The sequence below is a fragment of the Parus major genome, chromosome 14 (genome assembly GCF_001522545.3).
Source record: "Parus major isolate Abel chromosome 14, Parus_major1.1, whole genome shotgun sequence".
In the NCBI taxonomy this organism is placed as follows: domain Eukaryota; kingdom Metazoa; phylum Chordata; class Aves; order Passeriformes; family Paridae; genus Parus; species Parus major.
In genome coordinates this window covers 5,290,868-5,299,217 of record NC_031783.1, presented here as the reverse complement: position 1 = coordinate 5,299,217, position 8,350 = coordinate 5,290,868, and positions in this window count along the sequence as shown.

The following is an 8,350-nucleotide window of genomic DNA, read 5'->3' as shown; positions in this document are numbered from 1 at the left end:
CTTCTTTATGTCTCCTGGTGAACCAGGTTTGGTCCTACCACAGCAGTGCAAAATGCAGCTGACAGTACCATCACACAGATCAGGTTCTTAGAATTTATCCAAGCTGTAGAAAAGCAATAGTATAAGTAGTTGCTGCCTGCTGTGTGCCATTTGGGTAGAACACATATCAGCATCAAGCACAGGAAAATTTAATTTTGTCTGACTGGAAAACATGGCATTCAGAATGGAAGATTAGAAGAAAAAAACATGGCAAAGCAGGGTGTATTTTGAAACACCTCCCAAGTGTTAAAAAGTGTTTGAGGGTTGTTATATCCACAGATCCAGACTGTGACATAAAACACAATGTATTTTCTGCCCTGAGAGAGCAGGGTGGCTGGATAAGACAGCTACACCCTTTTCAATAGAATTTCACAGGTGGGAATGCACTGTTTTTCACCAAAGTAACACTGGTAGTACACATCTTCATTGCCCAATGAATATAAGGAGAAAATAAACATTATTAAAGGGTTTCAGTCTATGCTGCCAACATTACCAGTCTTGAAAGTGTTTCATTTATTTGTACCTGGAGCTTTGTTCATACAAGTAGCAGCAGAACTCTGGTAATCACTACCTGTATATAAACACACATATAGAAAGGTTTGCAAGTTCTGGGTCTGTTCTTCCCAGCTCTTATCAATCCATGTTATTAGAAGGCAAAGGGTATTTCTGACCCAACAGCAAAAAAATGTTTCTTAACTTTGGACCAAGCACATACACTTTTGGTGAGAAACAAGTTTCACTGGTAACAGAACCACTCGTCATTTTTTCAACTCTGGTGTTCTTTCAGCTAAAACTTCAGCTAAAACTTCATCTTTTGTGCTAAGCTATCACAGAAGATGCTGAAATTACAATAATTCCTGTTTGTTAAGATCACAACTGCTTTCAAGATGCACAACTGAACAAAATGAAAGCTGCCTTCCTTCACCACCCAAGATGCTGCTGCATTTCAAAGGGGTGATAGCCAACTGCATTCAGATGATAAGAACAAACTGTTCAAGGAATGATGCTCAGCAGTGACTAATATTCGATAATAACAGCCATGAAATGAAAGCAGCGTTAAGTTTTATTAAATGATTTTCCACTGCCTCCACACTGAAGCATTAGCCTGTGCAGCAGAGAGCTCAACTAAATTAACAGCTGAGAAAGAAGTGTCAGGAGCTATTACAAAATGTATTCCCAGTAATGAAATTCAAAGTCCATGGGAGCAATTGTTTTATAGATGTGGAAGGGGGGAAAGAAAAGCAATCCTTGTCAGTTGCCCATGAGAAGTGGAAGTGTCAAACTCCTCTACTTCACCCTCCTCTCACAGTCCCTTGACCATGTACATATTTACTGTGCTGGGAATGAGCACAGGACAGACTGGGGGGCTGAAAGGCCAAGAGGATCCAGGCTATGTCCCACTGCCATCACACCAGAATCCTTCCAGTCCTCACTCTCACAGAGGTGTGAGCACTTATTGCTTATTCTGCAGGTGTTGCCTCAGCAGGAGGAGACCTTGCAGTTGAAAAGTGCTTCCCCTGCACACTGAACAGATGAAAAAATTGTAGCCTAAGTGCATGTATTCACAGCCAAATGGACTCACTGCAGATGAGAAGGGACCCCTGGTGCCCCTGTGGGACAGGGATGTTGCCAGTCAGCTCCCACAGCAGAGTGTGCCACCAGCATGTGTTGTGGCCCTTGGCTCTCAGCTCAGCTCACACAGACCCCAGAGACTCCAGCTCCTCTTTCCAAACAAGAAGGGAAGTGTTCCCAAAGCACTTTTTCTTGGTAAAACACCTTAAGGTTTGGCCTTCACCATGACATCACCCACAGACAAATGTTTGGCCATGCTGCCACATCCCTGGCAGTGTCCAAGGCCAGGCTGGACAGGGCTTGGAGCACCCTGGGACAGTGGAAGGGGTCCCTGCCCATGGCAGGGGCTGGAATGAGATGGGCTTTAAGGCTCCTTCCAACCCAAACCATTCTAAGACCCTCTGTCCCTACTGGATATGGCCTGGAGTGGGGTGAGTGTATCACCCATGAGGAACCCAGCAGAGTTACAAGGACTGAAGTACTGCAAACAGTTGAGAATTCTCCCAATTCAGATAATAAATAAAAGAAATTAACACGGTGCAAAGAGTGTGACCCAGCTCCTTTTGTTCCTTCTTGTTGGGCCTGTGCTGGTACCTCCTGACGCGCTGTTCAGTCATCTCACAGCTAATTATACATCTACTCCTCACTTTCTTTGACCCATTATTTTTACAAGTAACTGAAAGAGTTCAGTCTGGAAAGATATTCAAAGGAAGACACCTTGTTTGTGAGCTGCAATTATCAGCCCACAGAAGCGATATTGGAGACTAGAAAATTTCAGGGGAGAAAAAAAATAGAAAATTGAGACTAAGATGCCATGCCTGAAAAATGGTCAGCCACATTCACACTGAAAATCAAATTTAACCTTCATGAAACTAAACACTGGGTAGAACACTCATGGTATTGTGGATTTATCAGCAATTTAGCATCTAAATTAGAAAGCAATGTTCAACCACAGCTTCTCAGACTCCATGTAGGAAACACCAGATGGAACTTGTGGTCTGTTAATGAGAAGGTCACACAAACTCCTGATCTTAGTATCTTTAAACTGTTAACAGCATTCCCTGCCCAATGCTGCCATCCTTTCTGAAACCTCAGCAGCTGGCCAGATGAAAAAACAATCCTTGTGTGATACAAAGTGAATTTACCACCCAAAAGGATCCATTACAAAGGGCAGGTCAGAGACACTACAGAAGATACACAATTTGAAATATAGGCACATTTCACTAAAATATGAAATGCCAATTACTTTTCTTAGCTGTTCAGCTTAGTCATTCATACCTGCTCTGGGATCTCTTTATGCCACAGCAAATAAAGGAAAGATGACAAGGGAGCTCCAGTCACTGTGGCTGTGGGAAATGACAGGCTTTGCATCACCAGCTTTCTTGACCTTCCTACTCTCTGCCTCCAGGGATCCAAACTCTCAAGTCTCACTCTGATTAAACTCCATGTGTAAACTCCATCAGAAGTAGCAGTTAACTTTTATTTTCTTGGTGAAAGAAGGGGGAAACAAACCAAGATGAGTGTATAGATAACAGCAAAAGCCTAATTCATGTAAGGCTTCTACTGTGGCAGATCTGCTGAGACAGAGAACTCCAGAGCTGAACATATCTCCCCATCTCCCATGGCTGAACACAGCCCCAGGTGACTCCCTGAGCTCCCTACAGAAAAGATGGATCATTCTGCAGCCTCACCCCTCTCTCTTGATGCTTGCCTTGTCTGAGCTTTCATCTGAGCTTTCATGACTCTGCTTCATACAGCTGTGGGGCAAATTGTCTCTGCAGTGCTGCCCACAGAGCCTGCACAGTCACTGCTGACAGAGAGAAAGCATTAACCAGCCTTGGTCCCAATAAAGAAGCAGCAGCTGCCCAAGTGGGTTTCTATGGCAGGCCTAGAGACGCCTCCATGGTGTTAAGAACATTTGTAAACCTTCTTCATAACTATTAATTACTTGGAAACACAAAACCCTAATCAGCTTACAGACCCAATCTGCCTTGGCCTATTTACACAGCACATTGTTTTGCTGCCAGTTTCTGTGCCTGAGCTGTCACAGCAGATTTCCTTCCCCATCCAGGGCTGGATGTGCAGTGACGAGCATGTTTGTGCTGGAGCATTACTTATGCAGGCCAGAAGGTCTCGGTGTCCCCTCCACTCCTTCAAGGGCATCTTCCAGCTATAACTGTCTGTGCTATAAATACTCCAACCTGGGCTCTCTTTCCAGCCCAGGCACACTGGCTGTCAGGGTACAATAAGAGCACACAAAGGTATGGAATGCACTTGGACTAGAACAGACCCAGCAGCTGGCAGAAAGGCCACAGACCACTGAAGAATTATTTAATGGTATTAAAACTCTGCATCTTATTCCCTTCAACTCCAAAGCATCACAGCTTTTTTTCCACCACTGTATAGCTGGTACCACCCTGTTCCAAAAACCATCAGCACCTGACCTGAACTGATCATGGATAAGTGTGCAGTCCTGCTGGGTGATAACACTGGACTAGACCCCTCCTGATACTACCTCCTTTTAGCTGCAAATCCAAAATACAAACAAGAAATCCAAGCTGAGAAAAGATTCAACATCTAAGTCTATTAATGAGGATCTGCAATGTTGGTTATTCCCAGCAGCAATAAATCTACAGCTTGGGGATTTGTGTATGGTCTTGGTTTGATTCTTGGGAGACACCAGAGATAAACTGTGAAAGAAGTGACATAAACAAAATGGCTTGGCTTTAGGTGGAGGACAACTCCAAGATTTATATTAACTCCACAAAAATAATGGGACTCTGTCTTTTTCTTTTCTGGCAGCTCTTTGGGTCTGTTTTTCTTGCCCTCTGATTTTGTTGCTATTTTCAGTAGCTCCTTGGAGGGGTACAGAGGTCTCTAAGGTACATTAGGCTTTTGCAAGCACCTAGGTAAGCCAAAACATTGCCAAAATTATGTACTCTGATTTGCCTTTCCTGTCATTTCCCAAGCAGCTACTTTCCTTCTTTGAGCACATAGAGGGATTGCAGTGCCTAAATTTAATGTTTAAGGCAGAGGCACAAAATTCTTCCTATCCCTTTCCATTCCTGGGAACAGTGAAGGTTAAGCATGGATCGGGATCTCAGCACATTCTTATTTCCACCAAGTTTTTCCTTTTGCAGGAAAGATGCATTGACAAAATCATAACCACACAGGCACATTTATGAGAATCAACAAGGAGGCATTTCCTCCCTTTGCCTTGGTGTCCTTACTCTTTCCAGGGCATTAACACAATGCCCAGACATTCTGCATGGTCACTTCTGTCACACTCTCAGCTCAGCAGCCACCAGACTGCTCCCCAGCACTGGCTTCAGGTTTGCTGTCTCTTCATTTTATGACTCTCCCTCTTTTCTTGGCTTCTTTGTGCCTTATGAAAACAATATGCAAATTTCTTCAAATCCATGTCCCAGTTCTATCTAAATTCATCATCAGGCTTTATTCTGTTAGTTTGTTTTTCCCTCTTGGAGAATGGCCTCATCATACCCCTCATTCATGAAACAGATCTCATCTGCAGTCCCGGAATGTCTTTACAAACAGCAACACGTCCTGTCTCCTGCAGAGATCAAACATCAGGAGCTTTCTCTGGGAGGTTTTGGAGTGGAGCTGCTCATCTCACCCCACTCCTGCTGTGTTCTTGAGCCCTCACTCTGTTCTGAACTGAGCTGTGCACATGCTGAGCCACTTATGTGTGAGAAAGGTGTTTGGTGGCACGTGTGTAAACTGATTTCCAGGTAGCTTTCACAGGCAGAAAACATCACCACTGAGAAAGGGGGAAATGAGAGGCTGACACAGTTAAAGCAGTTCCCAAAGTGGTCTGGAGAATCTGTGAGTTACATAAATGATCATTTGGCTCCTAGACAGCCATGGACTCAAACTCCTCTGAAAACCAGTAATAGCAGATATTAGTTTTTATAAGAACATTGAAACCACTACCTAAAACCAATGTAAATCTTGTGAACAGAAGAAGTGATGGAATATTTTGAAACATTTGGATATCTTGTGCATCTTCTAACTCTTCTATCCTGCATCTAGCAGAGTGCAGCTGATACCCCATCTACTCTCAACAGGCAAATGTTTGCAGCATGTTTTTGTTGACTTCTACAAGAAGAGATGGCAGTCTGAGCCTGTCTACATCCTTCAGCTGCTCTGAACAACTGCATCTTCCCACACCACACCTACAAGAAAAGCTCCCAAAAAGTAAATTCAGCACATCTGAGAGATTAAAAGACCCTCACATCTAAATGATGCTGGAGGTTGCTACAACCTGTGGCTGGGAGTTGTTCCATGAATTCAAATATCTGAACTCCACTCCCAGCTTTACTGCAGATCCTTATAACCTTGAGTAAGTCATTTTGCTTTTCTTTTTCTGCTCTCCTGGTTTGTTTTTCAGGTGAGAGACCCCTTGGGAGTGGCTGTGTCTCACATATTGTGCTGAGATAGCAGAGCCCGAAGATGCAGGATTGCAGACTTGACTGGGCAGTACACCTGATTAACAAAGGAAATAGCTGTAAGGAAATGTTTCCTATCAGGATTTACTTATCAATTAAAATTTTATTGCACATGGTTTTTTGCATAAGAATTGTCCTTTTCACTTGAAACTAGACATAAGAAAAAATGTCCTGAAGCTCAAGAGAGTTGAATTGATTTGTCATTAACATCCACAGGGACATTTGCAAGGTCTGGTTCCCGTGCTGCCTATCATCTTCTGGCTGCTGCCCATTTACAACAGATGGGCTGGACTCCCTTGAGACTCACAGCTACCTGTCAGGCCATGATATAGCTGTGGAAATTGTTCTTGATCCTCCAGCATAGCTCTGCCCCTTGTTTTCTGATGTCTTCTGGGAGAACATCATGCATGCACATCCCCTTTCTGCAGTGATCTGACAGTGCAGAGTAGCAGCCCATGTCCTACCTCCTGTTTGCAGAGACTTTGCCCCAAGGTCAGTGTCCTGGCTGGCAATTTGTTCCCATCAATGCTTTTTTGTTTACTGCCTGGGAAAAGTATCTGTGGCAAACCCAAGGTATTTCACAAAAATCCAGAGAGCATTTGTCAGAAAAGGGCACAGTCATTAAGCAAAATTATTGGAAGTATGTTCGTCTCTCCCAAATGCACTGTAATATTTTCTTGCTGTAACTTACACATTGCAACAGTGGCTCATGGAACAGGTTCACACGTATATTTTAAGGCATATCCTCTTTTAGGTCACTGCAGGTGACTTTTAAAGCTCCTAAGAGGGAAATAAACAGATTTCAAGGACACTTTTTGAAGATACCTGAGTGATCTAAAAGGCCTCCTGTGGATTACCATCTGACACCAGAAGCTGCAGGTTCATGGCCTCCTGCTCTCTATGAAGACAAGTCAATTGCAGCCTGACCAGAAACAAGAAAAACTCTGCAGTTCAAGAGAGGAATCAATGCACAGGAGCAACCAACATCTATGAATGAAACTCTTGTTCAAACAAGACCATTCATCTCACAGGACAAAGTGCTTGTGCTTTCAAGGGCTTTCCATTGTATGTCACCTCCAGGAGCCCAGGTGGTGACCAGCTTCCAACACTGCCCCAGCAGTGACTTTGAAGGTGACTGCTCTTTCCTCCTGTTTCATTCTATGAGGATCCCAGTAACCTTTGGAATTTTAGTGTAAAAAATTAGATTTTTTTCCAAGATGTAACCTCTAAGAGCTTTTACCTTATCTTGTACATCTTCTAACTCTTCTATCCTGTATTATCCTTCTATTTTGTGTAAGGAACACTTACACAGAACTAAAATAATTAGCTCATCATCACTCATCATTAGTTCGTTCATCACTGGGACTTGATAAAACCATCATGAACCACAAACACACACACAAACTCAAGAGCTTGCCTGCAGAAGCAGGTGGCGCTACCTCACTGACCTAGTCCCTTATGGATATCCACATATATCCCCAAAACCTGTACTAGTAGGGGAGAGCAATAGCCATTCTTGGTTATGGGCTTTGCTTGTTTTTATTATTGCTTTATCTCTGAGGTGTGTGGAACATAAGCAGCCCCATTAAACAATTACCAATATGTGGGCCAGTAGAGCAGCAGCTTTGATGAAACCCTGAATTCCTGATGTGGAATCACACCTCTGCAAAGGACTCTTTGATCATACACAAGCAAAGGAATAACCATTTCATGTTCTTTCCTGCAGCTGGTAAATGAGGAAAACCCATGCTTACATCCTCAGGGACCTTCTTAACTAAAAATAGAAAAGCTGCACAGCGATCTTAATCTGCTTAAGCACTGCATGGGGGTTGTCCCTGATTCCAAAAAAATACTCTTGACACAACCTACAGATACTTTAAAGACCACAAGCAACGTTCTTGAAAGGATTATAAACCACTGCTGCTACGGCCCGCCGTTTACCCCAGCCACATGGGAAATCTTTTTTAACTGTCTGAAGATTAGGAAAGAATTAGGAGCAACACAGCTGACACATCCAAAGCTTGTGGAAACTGGAGCCAAGTGAATCTGGGACAGCAAGGAGAGCCCCCAGCAGGGTTCTGAGGCACTCAGTGCTGTGCTCATGCTCCAGCAGCTCCCATCAGAGAGACCCAACATCACAACAGTGCAGCTCCTCATCCCCACCCCTGCCCTTCCTGGATACAGCTTCTGAGTCCAGTTCAGTTCTGTCTCACCCCAGCAGGATACCTCACCTGTCTGGGGCCCATCTCCCTCAGCCAGTTTCAGCCATGCCC